The 25,750-nt window shown below is 42.9% G+C and overlaps 1 protein-coding gene and 1 long non-coding RNA gene across 8 annotated transcripts in view; one reads left to right on the top strand and one right to left on the bottom strand.

Annotated features, from left to right (window-relative positions):
• The window catches only part of NR3C2 (nuclear receptor subfamily 3 group C member 2), a 331,105-nt gene extending 327,882 nt beyond the window's left edge, over window positions 1-3,223 (bottom strand). Inside the window, exon 1 of the mRNA XM_004606186.2 lies at window positions 3,090-3,223. The gene's annotated coding sequence lies outside the window, so the exon portion shown is untranslated. The remainder of the gene's footprint in view (window positions 1-3,089) is intronic.
• LOC129406433 (uncharacterized) overlaps window positions 3,126-25,750 on the top strand; it is a 66,055-nt gene continuing 43,430 nt past the window's right edge. For 6 of the 7 annotated variants that reach the window (XR_008631004.1, XR_008631000.1, XR_008631005.1 and 3 more), the window contains exons 1-2: window positions 3,126-3,257; window positions 22,285-22,408. This is a non-coding gene — a long non-coding RNA (uncharacterized LOC129406433). Of the gene's footprint in view, window positions 3,258-22,284; window positions 22,409-22,686; window positions 22,870-25,750 lie in introns of all 7 variants that reach the window. The other variant, XR_008631002.1, reaches the window with a different exon arrangement.

The following is a 25,750-nucleotide window of genomic DNA, read 5'->3' as shown; positions in this document are numbered from 1 at the left end:
AAGTCCGTAGCGAGCGCCAGATACCGGACTTCAGCAGGAAGGGCAAGGATGCCACCAAAGGTAGCTTCTTCCCCTTCTCCCCAGCCCTGAAAACTGCCACTGATGCCACCAGAGAGCAGAGCCTCTCTTAAGAGTTTCCACAATATTAGGAGGGAATGCCAGCCTTTTCAGAAGCCCCTTCCTACGGGATCCTGCCGATTCTGCATCTCCTTCAATTGCCCTTATCAGCTACACCTCCAGCTGAGATTTGGGTGCTTCCGCAACTGATAGAGGCAATGAAATATTATTCAAACGTCCTTTCGGATCTGCACAGGGAAACCGGGCTGACACTCATGTTTGGGGAAAGGGAAGGCTTGTAGACCTCCACTGCCAAAGGCGGTTGAAAGCTGCTCCTTAAAGGGCATTTATCCAAAGTGCCCAAACTTTCCCAAAATAGTCCTCTGGCGGCCAAAGGGGGGGAAAAGTGGAAAACCAAAACAAAACAACAAGCACACAGAACCATACTGCCTGTGCCTCCGGATTACGCAGCTACTTCTCCCTGCAAAGTGCACGCTCCCGCGCCGCGGCCGCCAGCCGAGCCTGGCGAGCGCACCCCGCCGCGCACCCCTACACACCTGCCTCGGCCGGGGTCCGTCGCTCTCGGCGTCTACCTGTTGCAGCGCTCGCCTACGCCACGACAACCCTGCTGCGGAGCCCCCCTAAATCCAACCACATCCAGGCCAGTGAGCGCAGCTCCCCCTGCAGCAGGAGAGCCCGAGACAGCAACGCTCTTGCACCCAGGTGACTGCACGGGCTCCCTCTGAGCAGCCTGAAGTTGGCCAGCTTCTCCACCGTCCAATGACACCCCGGGCACAGAGGGACGGAGAGGAGGGGACGGAGAGGAGGGGGGCGGGGGCAGGGGCGGGGGCAGGGCCGGGGAGGGCGAAGAAGGGAGGGAGAGAGGGAGAGAGGGCGGGCGAAAGCCCGGAGGGGGAGTGGGCAGCTGGAGGGCTGGCCCTTTTAATAGCGGGTCACATGTCCACATAAAGTTCAGGTTGCTAGCCCGCCCCCCGGAGCCCGTCCCATTGGCCCGCAGGGAAGCAGGGCTCCACGCTGCACAAGTCAAGCAGCTTTCTCATTGGACGCTCCCGGCTGTCAATCACCGGGAGGGCGACATGACTGATACAAAGTTGCTGCGACACAGCCTGGACTCGGCAGCTCCCTTAAAGCCGCAGCAGCGGCGGGTGCTGTGGGGTGCCGGGCAGCGGCCGAGTCAGTAGACATCAGACCCCCTCCGTCCGCTGCCCCTAGCCGTCCGCTCTCGGTCTCCCCCAACTTGCGCACTCACGCCCACCTGGCTCTCCTCCTGCCCGCCCCTGGGAGGGTCTCGCAGGACGGGAAAAGTGGGGTGACGCGGAAGTGTCTTTTCCCAGTGCAGTCAAGGGGGTGTCCCCTCACGTTTTCCACCTGCAGCGCCAGGTGAGCGGCAGCCCGGCCCCAGGCGCCACCCCCCGACCCCCTCCACGGGTCTTGTGTGCTCGGCAGACCTGAAGGTGGGATCCCCGCGACCCCCGGAACCCTGAGGCGACGCTCCGCGCCCCTCTCTTGGGGCTGCCGAGTTACCTCTCAGCCGAGCAGCCGCCGCGTCCGCTGCGAGCGAGCAGGATCGCGTTCCCACTCGATTTGAATTTCCTCGTTTTAAACGTGCAAGGGAAAGTGGGTGATTTCAGTGCAGCCGAAGCCCTTTAAACACACCCTCTCTGCCACCCCCACCCAAACAGGAAAAAAAAAGTGTCGGGGTCAAGAGCTGCGAGCTCTCCTTCCTTACATTTTGTGGCCGTATTTACAACTTGAGCATTGGATTTTTCCACTCGTTCCATTGCTATTCGAGGAGATTCACTCCTCTCCGGTGGGTGGGAGGGGTGCACAGAACTGGGAGAAATCTATAGGGAAGGGGGAAGGAACCAGTTGTCTAAGGATCCAGCGTCTGCAAGAAGAAATTTCGGTTTCCCTCCAACCACCCCCACCTCCACTCTCCACCCACCCACCCAAACGCTGGAGTTACTAACCCAAAGGATGAGCTTCTTAACTTTGATTTTTCTATGCACTTTGAGGATCCGTGTTGGAGACTCCCGGCTGAGGCTCCTGGCTGGCCCGGAGTCAGCATCAGTGACGTACACACCTAAATCTGGTCCCCCGGCCCTCGGCGACCCGCAGCCCGGCAGCGGCACAGCTGTGCAACCGCCCCTCTCACCCCTGCCCAGCACCCGAGTCGTGATCGGAGGGGCCGGGGTCACCCAGTCGGTCCCCATCCCCCTCCCCCAAAGGCCCTTCTTACAATGAATTAAGCTTCGGGATTCCAGACCCTGGACCCAGGGACAGTCTAACTCTCGCTGGCTCCAGATTGGGAACTCCCCCCACTACACGCGCGCGCGCGCACACACACACACACACACACACACACACACACATAAGCGCGCACACACACGCACACACATCCCGCCGCGGGGGACCACAGCGCTGGCGCCTCGTCAGCTGGTCCCGACCCCGGACTCCGGTGTCCCCAGCAGTCCCCGGCGCGGAGCGGCCCCTGGCGCCCCTGCAGCTGGGAGTCCCCGCCAAGTGTCCCAACTTTCCCGCGGGGCCCGGGGTCACGCGCACTCTCCCGGCCCCCACGGGCAGGCGGGCATCGATCGCCCCCAAGCCGGGCGGCGGGGCAGGAGCCAGAGCTGCCGGGAACCTGGCGCCGGGGCGCACGAGGCGGCGGCGGCTCCGCCAAGCGCTGCCCAACTGTTCATTATTAAAGGAATGGACGTGTCTCTTTTACTAAGTTTTTGCCTCCTGGGCGGAGGGCCGCTCCTGCCCTGGATCTTTGCTTCTGGCCAAAATCTAGGTTAGCACCGAGCAGGGACAGCCGCCCTCGGCGACTCACCCCGCGCCCCGGCACCCCGACCCGGACGCGGCCGGGGGCGGGGAGGGGAGCACCTCCATCCCACCTCGCGCCGCCACCCCGAGCCGGTGCGCAGCCCCTGCCATCCCCAGGGCCTCCCCGGCGCTTCCCCGGCCCCCGCCCTCCCGTGTCAGCGCCAAGTGACAGTCGCTGCACTCACCTTTTCTAGGACATGGTGGGGAGGCTGGGACGCAGGGCGGGGGGCAGTAGAGGGGTGCAGCCGAGACTCCCGCTGCCGCCGCCGCCGCCGTCCCCAGCAAGTCCGCTCGCAGCCGATCGGCGGTGAGGATGGAGAGGATGACAAGCCTGGCTGGCGCCCTTCCTGACGGTGGGTAGCGCGGGAGAGCTGGAGTGTGGACACCCCGCAGCAGGAGGCGAGGCGACCGCGCCAAAGCGCGCAGAGGCGGCCGCGGGCAACCGCCTGCCCCCAGCAGAGCCGACCGGGCCTCGGGCGGGCCCCTCTCCGCCACCACCCCCCCGGGGCTGGAGTCTCCCTGGGGACCGCGAGGGGGTGGGCTGGACGCCGGTGGCCCTGCGGGGAGCCGCCAAGTCCTGGGGGCGAATCCCGCGCCCGCCACCCCGCAGCGCGCCTCTCTGCGCCCCCTCCCCGGCCTGGGGTGGCCGGTGACAGCTCGCGCGGCTGAGCCTGTGTGTGCGTGTGTGTGTGCGCGTGTGTGTATGTGTGTGTGTGTGTGTGCGCGCGTGTGTGCGCGCGCGCGTGTTGAGGGGGCGGCCGCAGGGGGAGCCCGTGGCGCCTCGGCCCCCTCCCCGGGTCACACCCTCACCGGCGGGAGGAGGCGGCCCAGCGTCCAGCCACCGGCGGGTGGCACCGCGCTCCCACCCTGGCCAGCAGCCGCCGCTCAGAAGCCAAGGAGAAACAGAACCCCCGAGCATGTCCCCGTGCAACTCCCCCCCGCGCCCTCGCCGGGTCTGGCTGTGACCCCGCGCCCCCGGCCTCAGGTGCAGGCCCTCCCGCCGCCCCCCGACCTCCCGCAGGCTGGGGGGAGGCGCGGGCCGGGGAAGCGCGCTCAAGGGGCGGGAGGGAAAAGTTTCTTTTCCTGCTCGCTGACCGCCCGCCCCTGGAGGCTGCTCCTGGCCCCCCACGTCCTGCCAGCCCCGGGCATCGGGCGCGCCTCTACCCCACCCCCACCGTGGGGGGAAGTGGGCAGCGGCGCCCGGGAAGAACGAGGGGTGTCGGGGAGCGCGGGGAGACTGGCGGGGCGCGAGGGTCCCCTGCAGCTGAGCGAGCCCGGGACGGGGCCGAGCGCCAGGCCCCCTCCCGCGCCGCGCCGCGCGCCCCCGCTCCGCCCCGCGCGCCCCCGCGCCCTAGCGCCCTCCCGGGCAGACACCTACGCAAACGCGAAAGTGAAAGGGGCGGGGGGTTGCGGGCGGGGGAAGCCCACGGAGTTGGGACCCGCGATCCCGGCTGCCTCCAGCTCCTGCTGCCCAGCGGAGCCGCTGGCCGCCCTCGGGCACTGCCGCGTCCCCCCAAGTCCCACGTCCCCCCCCCACAGTGCACCCCACCCGCGGTAGATTGGTGTGTTCGCGCGTGGTCAGGAGCTCCCAAGTGTGTGACAGTCACCTCCAGTCCCGGGTCTGGGCACCCTTACGCTCACCCTGGATGGATGATGGGGTGTGCGGGGGCAGGGGGCTGGTTTTGAGATGTTCCTACCACTAGCTCCCCTGCGCCCGGTCCTTTAGGGCTCAGTTAAACCCCAGGAACTGATCGCACACACCCCTTTCCAAGCCTAACACTCCCTTTTCTACAGGTTCTATTGGTTCCCACCTCCCCCACCCCCACCCCCTGGGTGTTTTCCCGTTGTTGTCGGTTGTGGTTTTTGTTTTTTTTCCTATTTAAATAGCTGCAAAAGTTGCTGATCTCTTCCCACACAAAACCGTGTTAAACGCGGAGCTGCGCTGTTAAAACAATCATGCTTTTTCTTCAACCACATTCCCACCGTCCGAATATCCCTGAGCCTCCATCACCCACACGATGTTGGCGCGCGTCAGTTCTTAGATGGCTAGAGGCGGCATTTTAGCCTCTAGCAAAACCACCTTTGGTTGGTTTCCTTATTTGTTGGGACGCGAAGTTGGTAAGGTATTAGGTCCCAGGTAAAGTCAAGAAAATAATAAGTAATGTATTTTCAAAATGAACATGTTTCTATTATCTGTTCAATGCACTTACAAAAAAAAGCAAAAACCCTCATTGCAAACAGTACTGATTGCAAAACGTGAATTTTGAAATGCATCAAAAATCACTCTGCAATGACATTGGTGGACCGGTAGGACGGACCAGGAATGGATGATTCTGTGCTAAACGTGTATATATGTTACAATAGCAATGGCAGAAACTAGATGGTGGGTGCTCCCTCTAAAATTCTTTCAACTTTTAAGCATATCTGAAATGTTTCATAATAAAATGTGAAAGTACAAGAATCCTCTAAATTAACATAGACTGTAACTTCTGTTTATAAAATTGGTAAATTAGGCATTGATTATTCATTTCCCCTTTCCAAAATGATTTAACATAAAAATCATTTAATCTAGTACGTTACCAATGTATTAATCAATAATTTCCACTGCCAACAAATTGTCAAGAATCGGACAAAATGGTGCAAGAAGTACAGCTGTTGAAACCTGCAACCTTTTAAAAAGGTAGATTTCTTCCTGTGTTTTTTTTTTTAGTTTGTTTTTCTAGTCTATTTTCAAATTTTAATCTTTCCTACCTTCAAGAGAGCTTGATACTGAAAACCTGAAAGACTGATCATTTTCAATATTCTTTTGAAACTTTTCCCCACCAGGACAGTGTCAGGTGGGAGTGGGTAGCAAATGTAGCCCTAATATGTGCTTCTCTTAAGGTTTGGGACACCTTTTTTTTAGGTTTTCGGAGAGTTGTTAGGGGACCTTGCATTATTAATAGGCAAAACTTGGTCATTTAGATATCTGAATCCTTAGGTAATTCACCCACACTTCAATGTGTCAATTGAAGTTCCCTCATTTTCTTTTGCTGGCTTTAAGGCAAGACCTGGTTCCTTGCCACCCTTAAGAGAAAGCAGAGGACTAATGTCTGTGGCTTCCTCATTTGAAGAGAAGCTGGCACTGATTTTGCTTGGGATCACCCCACAACAATGCTTGGGAGAGACTTCATCAAAAATGAGGTGCAAGATTTTCTGGTTGGTCCATGTACTCTTAATTTCAATGCCCATCAATAAAGAGCTCTGTTTACTTAGAAAAAAAATCGACACGTAGGAAATGTCATTTCTTGGCTTGTATTTTTTTAAGCTCTCTTAACAGGATTCTTTTTCATCTTTTAGCATATTATTTCTTTGCAAAAGCCTGGATATTTGTCTCTAAGAAAAATTAAAATGAAGAAAGAAAAAGGAGCAAAAGGACTTTAATTTCCATGTGCAATAGTTAGAGGCTGTTTACAGCTGCTTGAGAGTCTTAAATCTTGGAGCAGGATGAGCCCCCTCTCTCTTGACAACCATTTACCCACCCTTCACAGTCCCCTAGCCTCAGGACACCTCCCTTCCTCGTCCCATTAGTGTCACACTCCCTGAGGTTTGCCACCACAAAGTGCCCGACTCAGCGTTTGCAATTTACATGTGTGACATCACATCCTCTATTATGTAACTTCAGATACAAAGCCTAATAGCATGGAAGTTTGTGTTGGAAAAAAAAAAATCCTCCCTTGCTCTGTATTTCAGCTTTAGCAGAGCCACCCCTGAGTTGCCAGATCCTAATCCCATTTCTTCAAACAGCTGACACTGGTGGGGGAGTTAGGGAATGGCAGGGAGTGGCTTAAACTGTGAAATCATCAGCCCCAAACAAAACAAAACACAACAAAAAGAATATATTTTGAAATGTATTAAATACCTCTCTTTTGTCTATTTACTGTGAAGAGAAAAAAAACATTGGGCATCCTAGAATTGTATTATTTATTAATTGTTTTAAAGTTTAAGGCTAAGCATTTGGCCATAGTTAACTTCATTTATAAGCCTAGCCAAGCTAGCATTTTTTTTTCCTCTAAAAAGCTAGGCTTTCCCCCACCCCCTCCTGTCTCTTACCAGCTGTTGGAAAGAGTTGAGAGAGAGAGAGAGAAAGAGAGAGAGAGAGAGAGAGAGAGAGAGAGAGAGAGAGAGAGAGAGGAGGGGGTGTTGGAGAGGGGAGATGAATAGGGAGTAATATAAGATAGAACTTCTTATTTGTTTATTGCAAAACACACATGTTACAGTTTATAAACATCGCAAGCAAATAAGACATTGTGGACCAGAAGAGAAATAGAAAACATATCAGGGTTTTTGTGAATATTCAAAATAGACCAAACACAATTTTCTCGATGACTTGGAATATTTTTATTAGCTTTGGTTATTCATTAATTTCTATGTTTGTTTACCTAGCTATTTATTCATCTGTCTACCTTAATTCATTTGTAGTCATTTGAAATAGAAAACACACAAACCTAATACATTTCGATGGCCAGATTTTGCAATGACAGAGCACCAAACAGCACATGCATCACAATTAGAATGCCATATTATTAGAAGCAAATCAGATTTCACTGTGCCTACACTGAGGTTCTAAATTTAGAAATAATGTACAGTAGTTGCAAAGGGGGCCTAAGAGCAGTATGTATTCATAAAAATAAAGATAGTTTCCATTTCTCCTCTTTTTCTCTCCTCTTTCTTTGTGGTTTAGTACAGGAAATTCATCACCTTTAAATAACTGTGCTAATCTTACATAAATAACTGCATGGTTTGTGCACTCATTAGGATTATGCAGCCAGGCTGTTTCTCTGATATTATGTGCAATAACAACCACAGAAAAGTGAAACAATCCAGTGGGTCAGGTGTGGGAAACATAAGAGTCTCTGTTGAACTTGATGAAAACTCATTTAGAAATTCTCATTAGGACTTCACAGGAGCAGTTAGCTTTTCAGTAGTTGGCACTATATTTTTAGCAGCATTTTAACAGCTGCCAGTAACAACTAAGACAACATTTTGATCAACACTATTTTTTTTTTTAATTCTAACAAAGATGGTTGCAAAGAAGCAAAATGCTTCTTGATTTAAACGTCTGGCTTTGACAACAAGAAGAAAATATTTTCTCGTGATATAAAATGTTCATGATGCATCAAGGGCAGGCACTAAGGTAACCATGTTAAGATGGGACCAAGTGAATGTTCGCATTTTTATTTTCTCATGCTAGTGTACATATAATAAACACGATTTCATTCTTAAAAGGTGTGCTTCATGTCAGAAATAGAAACATCAGAAGAAAAGAATGTGCACTATATACTGTCGTACATATTTGCAAGTAGGTCAAGAATAACCATGTAGGCACCCCAAATGATTAAAATCTTTCCCCTAACATTAGAAGGTCCGAAGAGAGGTTATCACATGTCAGATATATGATACTGGAAATAGCAGACAGAAAAATGTAAGAAGCTTCATGACAGATGTCATCTTTATTCCTAAAGATAGAGGTAAATTTGCTGTGTGTAATGCCTTACAAAGCAAACCAAAACTAAATCTCTGTAAGTGTCAAATTTCCCTTTCACCTGTAGTCTCCCCAAAGTGAGAGATTTGTGTTCCAAAGCAAGTAGGGGGAATGGCAAATTATTCAAACAGCCTACTGAATCATTGTCTTCCAAGGTCATCTAATCATTTTGAGGACCTAATCCAAGTTTTGAGTCGGTCCCAACAAAGGCAGCTGAGTATTTCCCACTTCAGCTAGCTGACGCAGGACAGTAGAGAATTTATACATTCTTTTATCAAAAGATATTTTTATTACATTGCATTTGCTTTCTTCCTAATCTTTTGGGAAGCACCAAATCTATTAACTCTTTCAGGATGGAACATTTCTTATTGCTTGGTAGAACTTTTTCAAAAGTCATATTTAATTTTATTAGAGCTGAGGGTCTTATTCTTTCTTGCTTCCAGCACAACCCCGTTCCCACAATGCAAAACATTTTGTATTGATGGTGTTTCACAGAAAATTATGCATTTTTTAGTGTTGACTTTTTGGACACTAAATATACATGTGTAAAAATGAAACACATATAAGTACTTGAAGGTATATGCCATGTCAATGATTAATATTTAAAGCATAATGTATTTCAAATACATAGTGATAATTATAGCTATATTTTAATATTTTATCAAAACAAATAGACATGTTTTTATTTAACATAACTTATAACTTTAGAAATATGTTTTCATATTTTTCACAATGACTATGGTAGAGCCATGTGCTATAAATAGAGTCTGCTACATTTACAATACCAAGTCCTAGGGTTACTTTTCTATAAAATAGCTATAGGTATAACATTTACTTTCTTTCTTGCTACAATACAAAAAGAGCACATATTTTACAAGGAATATATGTCTCAATGTAGACTGGGAAAAGAAAAATTATAGAAAAATTATTTTTATAATTTGTATACTCCACATGTACACTGCCCTCCTTATTGATAAACTATGTTGATTTTCTTTGAGAGTTGAACCAAAGTTTTGGGTGTTTTGATGGGGGGGCATTGAGGACACACTCAGTGGTGTTCAGAGCTCTGTACTTAGGGATAACTCCTAGAGGGACTTATAATGCTGGGGATTGAATCTAAGGCAAGTGCCTTACCTACTGTAATAGCTTCTCTGTCCTCTCCTGTTTCTATTTGGAAGGGAGCTGAAAATTTCATATAGAAATATAACTAGCCTTTAAATTACATGTATTTGTAAAAATCTGTTACAAACCATCTAGCAATTAAATGCGGTATACATAAACATGTGTATATCATAAACAAACCTTTTTGCTCACTGTGTGCTACTTTCCTCGAATAGCACATAGGCTACTAGAACACAATAATTGGTGCAAGATTAAAGAATGGACCCTGTAACTAAATCAAGTTTATTAATCAGGTACAGATACTCACTGAGAAGTTTAAGCAAACACTAACTCATATAGAAAATTCAAAAGCTCAAAGAGAAAGCTTAAGATTCAATCTCTCAAGGTAAAACATCCAAGCAAAACCTTTTACTACCTTTTCCCAGAACCAGCAATTCAAACAGAAGCACTAGCTTGCATAATTTTGAATCCAAACTCCATCACTTCTGACCTAAGGATGACTGCTTTTTCTAAATATCAGTTTCCTCATCTGTAAAACAAAATTATTGATACCTCAACAGGATATGTACCCAATATCCTGGGCTTTAACTAGTCAGAGCTCTCTGAAAAGTTTAGAGAGCTAACTCTGTCCTTGGATCATAAAGACTCTTTGAGAATTTCAAGGTCTTACTTCTGATTTAAAGGGGTTTTTAGGTCTCTAGTGAATCAGAGCTTCACCAGAGGTTCTTAATTCTTCAGACTTCTAAGAATTCTTTTCTCCAGTATAGCCATTCTTAAATGCTCACACAAATCAGAATTACGTGGAGAGCAGGTTAAAGACTACTAGACCTATGCAGTAGGTGTTGGGTAGGGCCTAAGAGTTTACTTGCTAGTAATTTTGCAGGTTGACTCCATGCTGCTGACCTGCAGATGACTTGTTGAGAACCAATGTTCCTCCTAGAGCAGATGAAAGAATTGACACTATCCCGCATCCCCTAGGTTGCTGACTTAAATTATCGTAGGCACCTGCTGTGGCGAGAAAGTGAGAGGGAAGAATAGGACGCAGAACAGGTTGCTAAAGAAAAGTAGTGTCCAGTAGAGATAGAAAGGGAAGGGTGTCTTCACAATCACAACGTCTTCACCTTAATGAAGCTGAGCAACTAAGGCCAAGGGCATCCTTTGTCTTTCAATGCACAGGGCCTACATTACGGGGAGTAAAGAACTGATAAGCCACATGATATGGAGTAAAGAACTGATAAACCACATTCCGTTAAACACCTTTGCACACACCTCACTATGAACAAGTCCACTTCATCTTTCTCCCTCTGCCATGAATGAGTCATAAGGTAGCCTTTATACCATTGAGATGGCTCAAAGGGATGCATACCCACCCCCGGAGCAAAATATAAGCTCAATTAGACATGAAAAGCTTTTGGCAAAACCATATATCAGTCATTCCTACTTTTAAACAAATCATTGTGTATGATTTCCAATGTTTTCCTGAAGCATTCAAGCTTCCTTTTTGTTTTTTGATTTCTATGATGGTATTTTTGAATTCTCACAAAATGTTGACTTTAGAACATTTTAGTGTCTTAAGAAGTAGAGAAATGAAACTACATCAAGATCAATGAAATTTTAGTATCTTTTATGATGGGTCTAAGGAACAACCAAGAAAAACCAACAGAAATAAAATTGAGCTTTAATCTTAGCATGACTTAAGGTTGGCTGGGGTTTTAGTGGTGACACAAATACAATATATAATGTTGATTTTTTTCAATGATGTAAACTTGACATATACATAATATTGTAATGCTACTTCAATACAAATTAAAATGTAGGGGGCTGGATACAGCTCAGCAGGTGAAAGCCTACTTATAGACATGAGGTGATAAATTCAATCCCTAGCATCTCCCTACATGCTGAGTGGGATCCCCAGCAAAACCACATGTGTGACCCCTGGTCATTACTACAATAAAGAAAAAAGGAATGGGGGAGGGGCATACACTTAAAAAACTGAAATATGTATTTAAACGACAGAAAATTTGAGCTGGGTGGACAAGATAAAAAGGGAAATGAAGAACTGTCCCTTGTGAGGAAACTTACTGTTATGGAAACAGTTCAGAAAAAAAAGAGAAAATATCATTAACAGATTTTGAAAATGAATACATACGCATAAAAATTAAAATGACTACTTCCTTAACCAGGTAAAGATTGACGTCATAGAAAACTAGCCTCAACAGTTCAGGTAATCCATTGATTTCAATTATTTTATGCTACTGTGAAAATCACTTAAAACTTTTTGACTACTTCTTTTTTAATATTGTTACATCAATATTTAATTATAGTATTACAAAGCATAGCATGTTTCATTGAGTTGATAAATGTTTTATGAAATATTTCAATCATACCAAAAAATAAGCATAGAATCCAAGGTAGCCTCCACCCTCTTATTATGAGGCGAAAATATTTTGCCGTACCTGCAGCAGAGCTATAAGAACTTGCAAGAAAGGGATTGCTGAGTGTTACTATGGAGAGTAAGGGAAGCAAAAAGGTCGAGGGGTAGGACTTTTCATCACGTCGACACCACCTGCAGGGTTCGTCCCCACTGGTATAAGCCCTGGGTATTGCACTGTTTACTCCAGATCCTGAAAAGAGAGAATTAGCTCACAGCATACATAAACACTGAGAGAGAGCCTGATAGGACATCCTGGCTTATGGTTCCGGGATGTCAGGGATTGAGTCAGGGATTCTGAAGTCAAACTCTTTTCTAGGATATTCTGGGGAATAAAGAAGACATAGGGGTGAAAAACCGTCTACCTGGGAGCCACAGTTTTTTGGAGTAGTGCAATGCAAAATCAGTTCATTGCAATGGTACCAGTTATTCATCTGTCACTCCTGAATCTTTTGAGTCTAGTCAATTCTAATTACCTTTTACTCCACAAAAAAGGGCTGAAAAATCACATGTTAACCTTAAGTCTTTCATCGTGAGAGTGATTTTGATTGGTCAACCTATATCCACCCCACCCCTTCTCCCATCCCTCTAGTATGCATTACATTTCTCAGAATCTAAGAGTTTCAAGTACTGGTTTGTTAGTCTTTCTGTTTTGTTTTGATTTGGAGGCCATAGCCGGTGGTGCTTATGGGACATATATATAGTGCCAAAGGTTAGAAATAACATTGGTGACTTGAGAGACAAGTTCCTTATCTACTGTACCTCCAGCATCAAGTCATGAGGTTTTAAAGGAAAAATAAATATGTTCAATGCAAGCAAAGCTCAAATAAGTCATTGACATATAATAAGAATTTTAACTTTATAAGAAAACTCAGCAGAGTTTGAAAGGCAAGTGGTACTATTTCACTGAAAGTCAGAAAAACTGATCTAATTCTTTGCCTGACATGGAGAAAAATTTGTATGTTGCATATTTTCCAGGTGAGAATGGGCAGGAGATGAGCACATCTTTAGCATAATTTCCAGAACACCACAGTCCTAGGGTAAGGGTCCCTTTGACTAGATCCAAGTCAACTGGATTCCTTGCTTACCAACCATGTCCCTTTGGATTGACTGAAACCCATCTTTAATTGATCAGGATAGTCCTAGATGTCATTAAATAAAATTCACATGACTTTGCTTCCTAGGACTATTAACAATTTTCTTGATAAATACTCATACCACAAAAGTCTAAGGAAAAAGAAATTCTGACTAAAAAGAGGTTTTTTTCATCTAATCTGTAAAAATTCTACATAGGAGATAGATATGCTCATGAAAGAGGGAAATCCCAGGTTTAACTGTCAAGCCTCAGAGATAAATGTGAAGGTTTACAGAAAGCTTATTTTTGGTTGCTATTCTCTTTAGAATGCACTGACCTTCCTGGAATTTTGATGAAAATGTTCAGTTTCCTATACACTCTAGATGCCATACATCTATTCAAATTTATAGACGAGAAAATGTTGAGTGACAGATTACAAAGGAAGTGGTAAACTTCCTCGTTTAGAGGAATTTAAATGTAGGATTTCCTCTGATCTGGAAGGGCAAAGGCAGAAATTTGTAAGCAGATTGGTGGAATAAGGTATATTTCTATCAGTGTTTTGCCTTTAAATAATTACTTTGCGAAGAGGAAATGGGAGCAGGAAGAAAGGCCCAATATAGCCTGATGAGTCAGTGGGTCATCAAGTATAGTGGAACTTTGACATTCAGATTTTTAATATTTTCCTTGGACAAGTTACCTCTTTTCATAAACCAGGTAGTCCATAAAATAAGAAAATACTGCAGTGCTTGCCTTCTGGAGTGCCAGGGGAGTATGGAGGTGGAAAGAGTAGATTTTGGGGCCAATATTAGAAGGTTTGGATTCTAGCTCTGCCTTTAAGTAGTTGCATCTGGGCCTGAGTTTCATCACCTATTAAACAAGATAATAAAATTTATTCCATAAGGTTATTCTGGGGATTACTGACCTGTGCAAAGTTTGAATTATCTTACACAATAAACATTGCCATGAAATGCGTACATACTCTTTGTCCTAAACCATTTGTTCCTTCCAAGTCCTTCTCCCCTGCTCTCTCCTGCTTCTCTCTGTACTTGTCATCTGAACTTACTGATCATTTCTCCCTGTGTGTGTGTGCGTGTATGTGTGCGTGTGCGTGTGTGTGTGTGTGTGAATTTTTCTACTGGACTATTTGATATTCAGGGCTGTCTGCCTGGCTTCCTCCCACTAACGTTCAGGCACAATGTCTTCTCTATGTCGTGCCTGCCATTGTAAAGTGTGCAACTCTCTGACAGAGTTCCCGGCCCCTGTTATAGCCTGAAGTTCCATGGCAAAACTTGTCATCACCTTTGCATAATGTTTATAGGGTCTTCCTGCTATTTGAAGAAGTCAATTCCCTTGTGGTGTGGAAGTGGCAGTGCTGTGTGTCCACCAAATTCAATGTCTTTCAATGTCTTTTTTTCCCTCCCTGAACACACAGGAAGGCTAACCTATCTGATCCCCCTATGAATTTTGGTGGAGTACACCTAGGACTGTGCCTGGTCCCTGGTGGAGATGTGTCACCAGTCATAATCTCTCCTATGTGGTGGTTCTCTAATTCTTCGTTCCCGTACACTAAATAGTTGGTGGGGCTGGAGTGATAGCACAGCGGGTAGGGCGTTTGCTTTGCATGCGGCCAACCTGGGTTCGATTCCCAGCATCCCATATGGTCCCCTGAGCATGGCCAGGGGTAATTCCTGAGTACAGAGCCAGGAGTGACCCCTGAGCATCGCTGGGTGTGACCCAAAAAGCAAAAAAAAAAAAAAACACTAAATAGCTGGAGCCCTTGCACTTGGAATGGCGGCTGCATGATATGGAATGAAACTGGATTCCAAAGTCACTTTTTGGAGAAAAGCCATCAAGGAGAGGTGTCTGAGCTGTACTGGACCATTTTCTGAGTGAGAAATAAATGTTTATTGTATGAATTGCAGGAGATTTGGGTGCATTGCCCTGATTAATTTAGATGGTATGGAATAGCAATACTTGAACAGAATAGAAGCCCTCAGTGAGCAGTATTTCAATGGAATTTATCCAACAAACAGTGTTGCTGAATTCATTATGGAGTTTAGGTAGCTGAACAAATATTATAGGGGGAAAAACACATGAACTTTATAATTCCACAAAATCAGGTTTGGATTCCCTATCAAACATTCTAAAGTTGACTTCAATATGTTCTGACTCTCTGGAATTCAAACCTTTTTTCTAATAGCGTTATTGGGCAGGTCAACTAAAATCTACAAAGACTATTTCCTCTGTCTCTATACTCTTTTCAATAGTCCAATATTCCAAAATTTAATTTCAGTGATTCTCCATTATAAATCGCTTTTTATGAATTGGATTTCATTAGGAGCACTGGGCTACAATAAAGGATAGCAATTTAGTTCAGAAAAAGTATTTGTATACTTAATTTGTGCCCAAATAAAAGAAAATCATTAACAAAGTTTTATGTTTTGGAAATAGTACTTAGTAGGAAACACTCTTTTGTTTATTTAGTGCATTATTCAGAAAGTTCCCATGATGTTGTTAAGCCAATGCCTTGCACCAGAGCACAATTTTGAAAATATTGTATTTAATTAAAATGGGAATTTCTGAAATTATTACTATAAAATTTATCTTTCAAATGCTCACATGAAAACTTTGACCCATGCAACATTTATGAGTTCATTTCCTTTTCCTCATCTCATCTGAATAGTCAGAAGCATTACCCCATTTTAAATTATTGAGAATGGGCCATTGACAGAATGTATGCCAGCTAAGATGAGAAAACTAGTGACCTCCTACTTTTCATCTTCTCTATTGACCCCCAACCCACAAAGCACTTGCACACAAAAAGTAAATTGCAGATTACAAAGGCTCACCTGCACGAGTGCCCATTGTTACATGGTGTTTAATATTTAAATAGCCTATTTAGAATTTATGGTATATATAGCCACCAGGTATATATCATAAATTTTAAAGATATAGAACAAATGGTCATTCTATAATATATAGATGCACATATAGAGAACAAAGTATGTAATATATAAAGCAAGCTACCTATAATGATTACATTAAAAGATGCATATGACAAAATTATTCACTAAGCTTGTAGAAAAAGATTTAACTCAACAGATATCACATTGCAAGTTTACAAGAACTTGATCCTACACTGCATAGTAAATGTCTTTCCAACAAATCAATATTGCGACAAACTATGGTCCTTGTGCAGCTTCTCGCTTCATAAAATTAGTAAACTATATAGATGGAAACTTAGTTAAGTTGCTTTGTATTTTCCTGATCTTCTGTGGCTTTCTGTTTTTCACTTAGGGTTTCTTCTCTTTTTTTTTTATCATGCTGGCTTCCAATGTTCTACAGAGCTTTATCCCAAGACCTCTACTTCTCTCCATCTCATCCCTACTAACCCCCTCCCATCCTACCCTGCCCCTGTCTAGTGGAACGACATTTTATAGAGTTTGGCTCAAGTGAGCAAGGTGAAAGATTATATAAAGTCAAAAATACCCTTGAAAAAGAATCTCTTAATTTACTCCTAAAGCACAACACACATGACCATTTTTTATGCATATTTGAGGCTGATGTACCATCCAACTCAGCCAGTTTTTTCTCCAGCATTGGGACAGATGGTTGTTTTCGCAGCTAAACACCTGATGAAGTAGTTGGCTTGCATTTAGGGGCCATGTTGTACCAAAAAAAATGTATCTTTAAACACTTGAATCACATTCAGTGTGGCGAGATGCTCATACTACGAGAGCAATTCAGGAACTGAAACGACTGGAGGAACATCAGAACCGCCTCTCTTCCCTGTGCTCTGCTGGGGCATATGCTCTAGTGGAACGAGGGACAGAAGCACCCACACTATTTACATTCTTCCCTTTCTCCCGCTCTCTTTCTGGCAGAGTAAGTATAAGAACCCGATTCTATATGGATCCAGGGAAAATTCTCTTTGAAACACAAGTTTTGCTAAGAAGAGGAACTTGTGTGGAAGGGTAAACTCGGGCTCTCTCTCTCTTGCTCTTCTGTGCCTTACCTGGAATCAGTGACCCCTTTCATTTCCTGGAGCCTCAGAAGTCAGGAGTACAGGAGCTGGAGATAGCTGATGTTCTCCCTTTTATAGATTGCTCAATCTTGACTCGACTGACATTTAGGATCTGATAACTCTTTACTCTAGGGGGTTGAACTGGGGCGTTATAGGATATTTATCACTATCCCCAGTCTCAGCTCACTAAATGCCTGCCATAAGCAGCCCCTCTTCAAAGTTATGGAAATCAAAAAATATTTCCAAACATTGCCCAGTTACTCTCGGGGAGGAAAACCATCTTAGAGAAAGATAGAGGAGAGATAGGAATATCTTGGAGTTGGAGGAAGAAGTTGAAAAAGAAGTATAAAGTTATAAAGCGAGTTCAGAGTTGACATGTCATGCAATGGGGCCTGCCCACATGGAAAGTTTACTTAGTCGAGGGGAATTGGGGTCTTGGAACCAAGGGAAGCATTCTCAACAAGGATTGTGCACGAGCTTTAGGATTTCCTTGGGACTGGATTACAGGTTGAACAACTCCCACGGGATCTGAAGGGACCAAGCCCTTCAGTGATGGAACTAGTGACATTCTATGTTCTTACAATCTCTGTGTCTTACAACAGAGTCAAGGGCACAGGAGTAAGGGTTAGTAGGGCATGAGAGGAAGGGACTCCTCCCCTATTTCCGCAAGTCTCCTGGCCTCAGGATTGACCATCTTGAGTAATGGAGGCGGTCACTGCTGACCGGGAGGGTGGTCTTTACTACCCCCGGGATATCTACACAGACACTGCACATGGGTTCCACTTGCAAAATCTCACGGTCTGCTGCACTGTTCCCTCTCACTGTGCTCATTTCCCCGGCACGATGCCACAGGTATTTTTCTCTAAAGCATTTTAGATGGAGCACTTGCTCATTTTCTCGAGGCTCTCTTCACTCGTGGGTCTTGACCTGGAGTGCTGATGCTTTCCTTGGCTCAGTCCTCCTCAAGTGGCAGGCTCACCCTGTCAGGTGGAAAATGTTGCCTCCACCAGCTCTGCCTTCTGCACCATTCCAGTTTCCAGCAGCTCCTCTCTCTCCGGAAAGCCTCTCACAGCCACATCTTTGGGTCTTGGTTTGATCCATGCTTGAAATGATCCACTTCAAACTCTAGATCTCTCCTAAGAGATACCCAGGAAATTGTCTCTATATCTCTGTAGTGACATGGCTCATTTTCTGTTGTCATTGCTACATGTTATTGTAATCCCTAGATACTAAGGTGTCAAGGTGTATATTTTTCAAGCTGCTGACTCCAGTTCAGTTCCCAGTACACATGATCATCTGAACACTGCTGGATATGACACTAAAGAACCCCAGCTCTGCTGGGGTGCCACGGATAATCCCTGGTACCACAAGTCTTGAGCAGCACTGCATTCTTCATCTCTTGAACCGAACCACAAGCCCAGTGGGGCAAGAACTACTGGGAAGACCACCCCCAAGTCCCCAATCAAAAATTCAAGCAAACTATGTCCTAAGATTAATAATAATAAGTGGTAATAGTAACATCAAGGGTAATACAATGGGATCATAGTATTAATTTCATTTAAGAATAATAGTCATTAAGTAGCTCTTTTTAATTTCCTTTTACCTTTCTCAAATGAATTTTAGGTGAGTTAGATAAAGATTGACAAATAACTAAACTCAGAAAAGAGACCAAAAAAGAAAAAGAAAAAAGGAAAAGAAAGAGCGATCCAAAAAAATAAGAATAGTGGATTATTAATAAATGTTTGCTAAGAATGAATCAGTTTCTTTTGCAGAAGAATTTTCACTGAGTCTTAGACAATAACTATATTTGCTTATACACTAACTTTATTTGCTTTCTCTCAATCTTCTCTCAAATTCTGTCACTTTGTCACCCAGGCCCTTTCTCAGCCACCTACCCCCACCCACCCCTCCAGCCTCTGCTTGTCCTCCCTCAAGTCTGGCCACGTATTATGATGTGGTCCATTTGAAAGCAATTCCTCTTCAACTTTCCTCCCTTTCCACACTTCCTCAGGCACGGGCATTTAATTCAAGCCCAGCACAATTGAATCCTCTTAGACTTTTGGAGTTGAAACAAGAGGTAAAAACCTTTTCTGCATGGATGGCAAGCCAGAAATCTGCTGAATCACCACAGTCCCTGGTTAAAAAATCCCTCACAGTTTTTTTTTTTATTTTTTGAGAGGAGACTTGGGGGAAACCAAGTCAACTTACAAAAAGACTCAGAAATCAAAAACAGAATTCTGATAGTCTTTATAATCAAGGTTCTAATTCCAGAGGATTCCTCTCCAAGGTTCCTTCCTTGCCTGCCTTCCAAAGTACATCGGTTAGTGCTTCCTCTGATTTTTATTGGATTAATTCCCAAGCCCTTGAATCTGGCAACCCGACATTTCCAGCACCCAGTCGGCCTTATCTCGCTGCTAAATTCTGTTCTGTGAGCCGCCTTCCCTGAGATGCCAGGCTCATTCTTTCCTCTGTGGTTTTTGTACAGTTATTTCCTTACCTTGAATGACCTCTTGCCTCCTCTCTGCAATACTAATTCTAGCCTTTCTTCAGGGTCCAATTCAAGAACTCTCTCCTGCCTTAAAACCCTTCTTGATGGATCTTTTCCTACTGCAAATGACTGGCGTCCTTATATCCCCAGATTTCTGCTCTCTCCATCCTCCCTGCTATCTGAAACATTTATTTTTTCTGCCTTGGTTAGTTAGCTCTCTTGCATGCTTTCTGTGTAAGGGAATATTTTGGTTTGTTTATTACCAACAAACTTAACTGCCTCTAAGTTCTGTTCATTAGCAACTTGATTTGTTTGGGTATGACAGTTTGGGTTAGGAGCAAGGGAAAATTCAAGTGGTCTTCTAAAAAGCAAGTACAGAATATGAGACTCTTGTAAGCCATTGAGAAGAAAGGGCTCAGGAGCAGAGAGGGGCTTCTGGGAGGTGGAGCAGTGATGCAGGTTATGCAGAGCTCAATGGGATCATTCTCCAGGATTCTGAGTGACTCAGAAAATGGAAATAAACCCACAGGACTCCCTAAGAGCGTGCATTTTTAATGAAAATTGGGGAAGGAGAAAATATGGGGTTTGGATTATTAAGGGAGAAAAACAAAATAACACAGAATGCAGACAGATTCTATAGACAGGGTAAAGATGAGGAAATGTAAACCCCTTGGGGATTAGCAAACAGAATGAAACAAGTGTCTACATCCAGAAGGTCTGGATTTGGGAGTTCAAGGCAAGGGCAAAAAAAAAATGCAAGCAAAGATTTTGGCTATAGTGTTGATATCTTCAGCATTATGTACATGAATGTTGCCTTTCCTGCTAGTGAAGACCAGTATCTCTGCTTTGTTTCTCCCAACTAATATTTCATACCTTTACATAAATTTTTGAATTCAAGATCTACAACTTTTGTTGGACTTACCAGCCTTCCATATCATCTTAAAGGCTGCTACTTAGCTCTTTTATTTGGCATCAGTCATTCTTAAAGCACTTGTTTCCAATCAGATTTATGCCAAATGGAACCAGTTTCAATTTAAGTGAAAATGGGAGCAGTGTACATGTGTGACCTGCTCTTTGGGTTTGTATACCAGGGGAACAACAGCAGAAGAAGGGAATTTGAGGAGGTATATGGTAAAATCTAAAATCTTCCAGTGTCATAAATAAAAGCAGCCAATATCATAAACATATACAAAAAGTAAATAAATTCAAGTGAATTAACAGCTCAGATGTAAAGGGTAAAAGTCGTAATACTGGCAAGAAGATATAAAATTCTTATTTGTTTGTTTGGGGACCCATCCAACTGTACTCAGGTCTTACTCCTTGCTTTGTGTTCAGGGATCACTCCTGGTGTTGCTTCGAGGACCATATGCTGTGCTGGGTATTGAAGCTGAGTTGACTGCAAGCAGAGCAACATCTTACCCACTATATTATATCTCTGCCCCCCAAAAACAAAGTATTTAAAGAGTTGAAGTAAAGACACGTTCTAAGCACAGAAAATGCATGGGTGATGAAGGAAAAGGGATGAATGAATTTAATTGCATTAAAATTTATGGCTTACTTATGAAAACAGTCATCATAAAGCTGAAAGACAACTTGAAGACAGGAAGAAGATACTTCAAACTATGTATCCACAGAGAATGGTATTAGGGTATACATGTTTTAAACTCAATGAGAAAAAGATCAGAATGCAATAGAAAAAAGAATCAACAAAGAAGTGAATAAGAAATTCACAGAGAAAAGATTAATGTATATTTATATAAATGTTTATTTATATTCAACTCTTTATTGTATTAGGGAATGCAATATCTAATGAAATTGAGGTACATATACCCTATTTTATTAGAATGATTTTAGGTACAGGAGACTGGAGCAATAGCACAGCCGGTAGGGCATTTGCCTTGCATGCGGCTGACCCGGGTTTGATTCCCAGCATCCCATATGGTCCCCTGAGCACCACCAGGAGTAATTCCTGAGTGCATGAGCCAGGAGTAACCCCTGTGCAACGTCGGGTGTGACTCAAAAAGCAAAAAAAAAAGAGAATGATTTTAGGTACATATACTTAATAATGGATATAAAATAATATTTAATATATAGACAAAATAGAATAAAATAATATAGCAAAGTATACAAATATTTTAGTTTTATGTGTTGTAATATGATGTATATTTAAGAAACTCTTGTATTTTTTAGCAGATAGGGATATATGCAAAGATTTTCAAAATTACCACTGTAAAAAATTGGGAAAGATGCAAATTATCATCAGTAAGGAACAGATGAGTAAATTGTGGTATTTCCAAAAACCAATTAAAATTAAATAATCCAGAAATTTTTATTTATTCTACCTGAATTAATGTAAATAATTTTCAAAACAACATAGCACAGCGGTAGGATGTTTGCCTTGCATGCAGCTGACCTGGGTTCGATTCTTCCACCCCTCTCAGAGAGCCCAGCAAGCTACCAGGAGTATCCCACCCACACGCAGAGCCTGACAAGCTATCCATGGCGTATTTGATATGTCAAAAACAGTAACAACAAGTTTCAAGATGGAGACATTACTGGTGCCTGCTTGAGCAAATCAATGAGCAATGGGATGACAGTGATACAGTGATACAATTTTCAAAAACAACTTGAAAGGGAGGAAAACAAGAGGTAAACTGTGTATAACACAATACCATCTGCAGCTCAAAACGCTGAAAATCTTATTTCTATTATTCAGAGTCAAATATTGTATGGAAGAGCAGACTGCGGTCTTCATTAAGCAGGTGTATGTGAGAGAGATGACCAAGCCAGAGGTTCAACATCTGCAGAAAAAGAAGAGAAGGCTACAGAAGTGGCAGACGGTAAGTCTGGACTGAGATAACATCTTAACAATGGCCTCCATCAAACCTTGGGAAGGCCTGAAGATGGGGATTTTCCAGAGTTGGGGTGAAGGCCTGGGCCTTTACAATACAAAGTTGATGAGTCTATGGATGTGGGATAGAGGGTAACCTTGAATGACCTTGGGGTGAACATCTTTTCTCAGTCTATTTCTAGTCATTGGGAGCAATCATAGATATTCTGATTTTCTTCTCTTGGAGAGATGAGAGCATTATTTACTTCTCCATGTCTTTCATCTTAGTCATGGTCCTGTGATATTTTTGTGAACCAATGGAACTGGAACAGAAGTGTAGGCGATCACCGCTGGGTGGAAGTTTTTCATAGTCTCCATGAGTTCTTCTAATGCCCTCCCTCCGCTATGGGGAATATGAGACTTTCTAAATTCCTGGAGGTTGGTTCAGCTGCATGTCTTAGTAAAGACACGGTGAGTACTTAGATTGTGTACAACTACAATCAATAGTAGGCACGAATGAAGAATAAACATGAATTGTTTTAAACCTCTAAGACACTGGGTTATTTTGATCACTGCCACACAAAAACCAAGGTATCCCAGCTGAACTAACAGTAGTATTTTTACCTTTATTGATCTCTCTTCTTTAGGCTAATATATATTTACTTCTTAGTCTTTGCCACCTTGCTTCTGAGATCAGGGTTTCACAAGATATGTTGGGTGGCAAACTTGTCACGTGAGTTGCTCTCCAAAATTGAGACTTTTATATGACATACTGTATCACCCTCCCAGGGATTTCTAGCTGCTCATTAGCATATTAAATTTCCAGTGGAATCTTTCCATAAGGAAACCTGTTTAAACTAATTTTAATCTTCCATTTCATAAACTTATTTGACTACGGAACCCTAAAAATAACATCCATTAACATCTGACAGAGAAACACATTTTTGGAAACTGTGCCCTAAGCAATCTTCTTTCCATTCCAAATTAAACACATCCATTGAGTGTATTTGGAGCTAACAAGGGGATGGAACTGGGATATATTCACAATGGGTGCAAGAACAAAATCTTTGTAGGAGAATAAATGTCAATAGCATTGATTGTCAAAAAATACCTGAACTATTCAACTGCCTTCAAAGTCAATTAACACACAGGTAGGCTATGAACTAGGAAGACAAGTAGGTATTGGATATGGGGTCCTTAATCATTAACGTTGGCAGTCAGTTTGCAAAGATACTGAGTCGACACACAGACAGTCCGACAGGAAAGTACATCATCACTGCCAAGAGATCATTCTGAAGAGAATGGGAGATTTCCTAAGATCACACAATGAGTGAGGGTCAGAGTCGGTGTTTACCACCCCAGACTGAATCAGATAATCAAGGATTGACTGAGTCAGGGAACACTTACTCTTTGATAATATTCCAAACCTTTTCTCTGACATGTGATGCAGATGAACTCAATTCTTAAGCAAAAATTATTAGGGTGAATAACGTTTTTGCATAACATTTCCATTGTGGCATCAGGAAACAGGAGAATACGTGCCAGTTTTCCAATCCCAAAGCAGCTGTCTGCCTACCTTTCCTTGTAGCAAATTATAGCACCACTAGCTGTCTTAGTAAAGGGCCCGCTGGAGAGGAGGAGGCAGAGCAGACGCAGAGCAGACACACTGCTGCTGGCGCCTTTATGAATTTTTTTCTTTACAGAATTTACAAGTTAAAAGGTTACTTCTTTTGAATGAAAACTTTCATATTTTAATAAATGAGAGTGGTCGACACCCAGGATGGATGGAGCAGAATGTTGCATAATTTCTAGCCTCCTCCTCTTCCTTTTTTGTGTTCATAATAAAGACGGAACTATTTTAGCTGACAGTAAAAGAAAAAGACAAAACCTTTAAGCGAAACACAAAACTACCCAAATCTTGCATTTGCCTACACACTTAAGAGTTTGAGATAGGAATAAAATTCATAGTGTAATGTATTAGAGACGCAGAATCCAGATATTTTGGGAGTCGATGGCTCAGCAGAAACACAAATTACTTTTAGACCCAATCTATTATTTATTATTTCAATTTATAAAAAATGCACCCAATGCATCTTTGGGATGAAGAGTTCAAAGTCACTGTGATTGTCTAGTAGGCTTATCGCTAGCTTACAGAAATCTGCATATTTTATGTTGACTTTAAATTGTGTTCTATAAGCGATTGTTATGTCCTAAGATCAAAAAGTTAATTTTAAAGAATAGAATTCAATGTCAACATAAATATATTAAATACTTTAAAATTATATATCAAATGATATCCTGTCAAAAAGAAATTTTAACTAAATGATGACTAATGATTTCTAAACTTTATAGTGGGTCCTCCTTTTTATCACTGTTGCCAATCATTCCTGTTGCCTTGATGTCATGATAAAAAAGTTCTATCTCAAATTAAATTTACAATATTAAAATATTAAAAGTATGTACCCTATTACTTGTTGTTTTTTACAATTTATCTTATATTGCTTTTTTCTTGTGTCTTGATACATATTTGATAGGCTGTACAATATACCTTCCATATATTGTAAAAGTATCAGAGCTTAGCTATGTATTAGTTTATTGGCACCCTTATTGAAAGTATATTTTAATAAATTTAATAAATAAATAATAAAAATAAATATATTTCAATAAATCAGAAGTCTTTGAGACAAAATTCTTGTATTAAATAGAGGGTATTTAATTATTAAGACAACTAGATGATGGTGAAATGCTCATTGGCTTTAAATCTGAATATTTATACTAGCATATAAAATAATCAGCGGAAAAAAATCCACAGAGATTTCAAAATGATAAAGATATAAAACAAGCTATCTTTAAAAGTACATTTCATATTTTTGTGCCCAAAAAACAATGCAACATTTTCAGATATACAATTGTGTTTTTCTACTAAATTAACATCTCTGTAGGCTTAAGTAGGATGAACAGAGCTTCAGATTCAAGTTTTATCTGGATTTTCATGAATTTTAATGAAAAAAATTAAAAATATTAATCTGTACAAACTGTTTATCATGAAGCATTTAAAAAACACCAATTTCAAATAATTTTATTTTATTAAGTACTTTTAAAAAATTTTGCCATCATGGAATTATGGGTGCAGGCACACAACATTTTAATACAAATTCCTTTGGCAAAGGCCACCCCCACCCCCTTTTAAATCAAAGGACATAAACCACAGAACAAAGACTCAGAGATCCCATGACCTATATAATGAAATATCTTCAAAGCTACTCAATTTTTCAATTTCTAGTTGATAAAAATTAGACTGGATGGGTGCCTATGAAACTTTCTACTGAGAATTTTCTAGGGACAAATTCAT

The sequence above is a fragment of the Sorex araneus genome, chromosome 7 (genome assembly GCF_027595985.1).
Source record: "Sorex araneus isolate mSorAra2 chromosome 7, mSorAra2.pri, whole genome shotgun sequence".
Classification (NCBI taxonomy): Eukaryota; Metazoa; Chordata; class Mammalia; order Eulipotyphla; family Soricidae; genus Sorex; species Sorex araneus.
The sequence above is the reverse complement of the archived record's forward strand: the minus strand, read 5'-3'. Positions and strand labels throughout refer to the sequence as shown.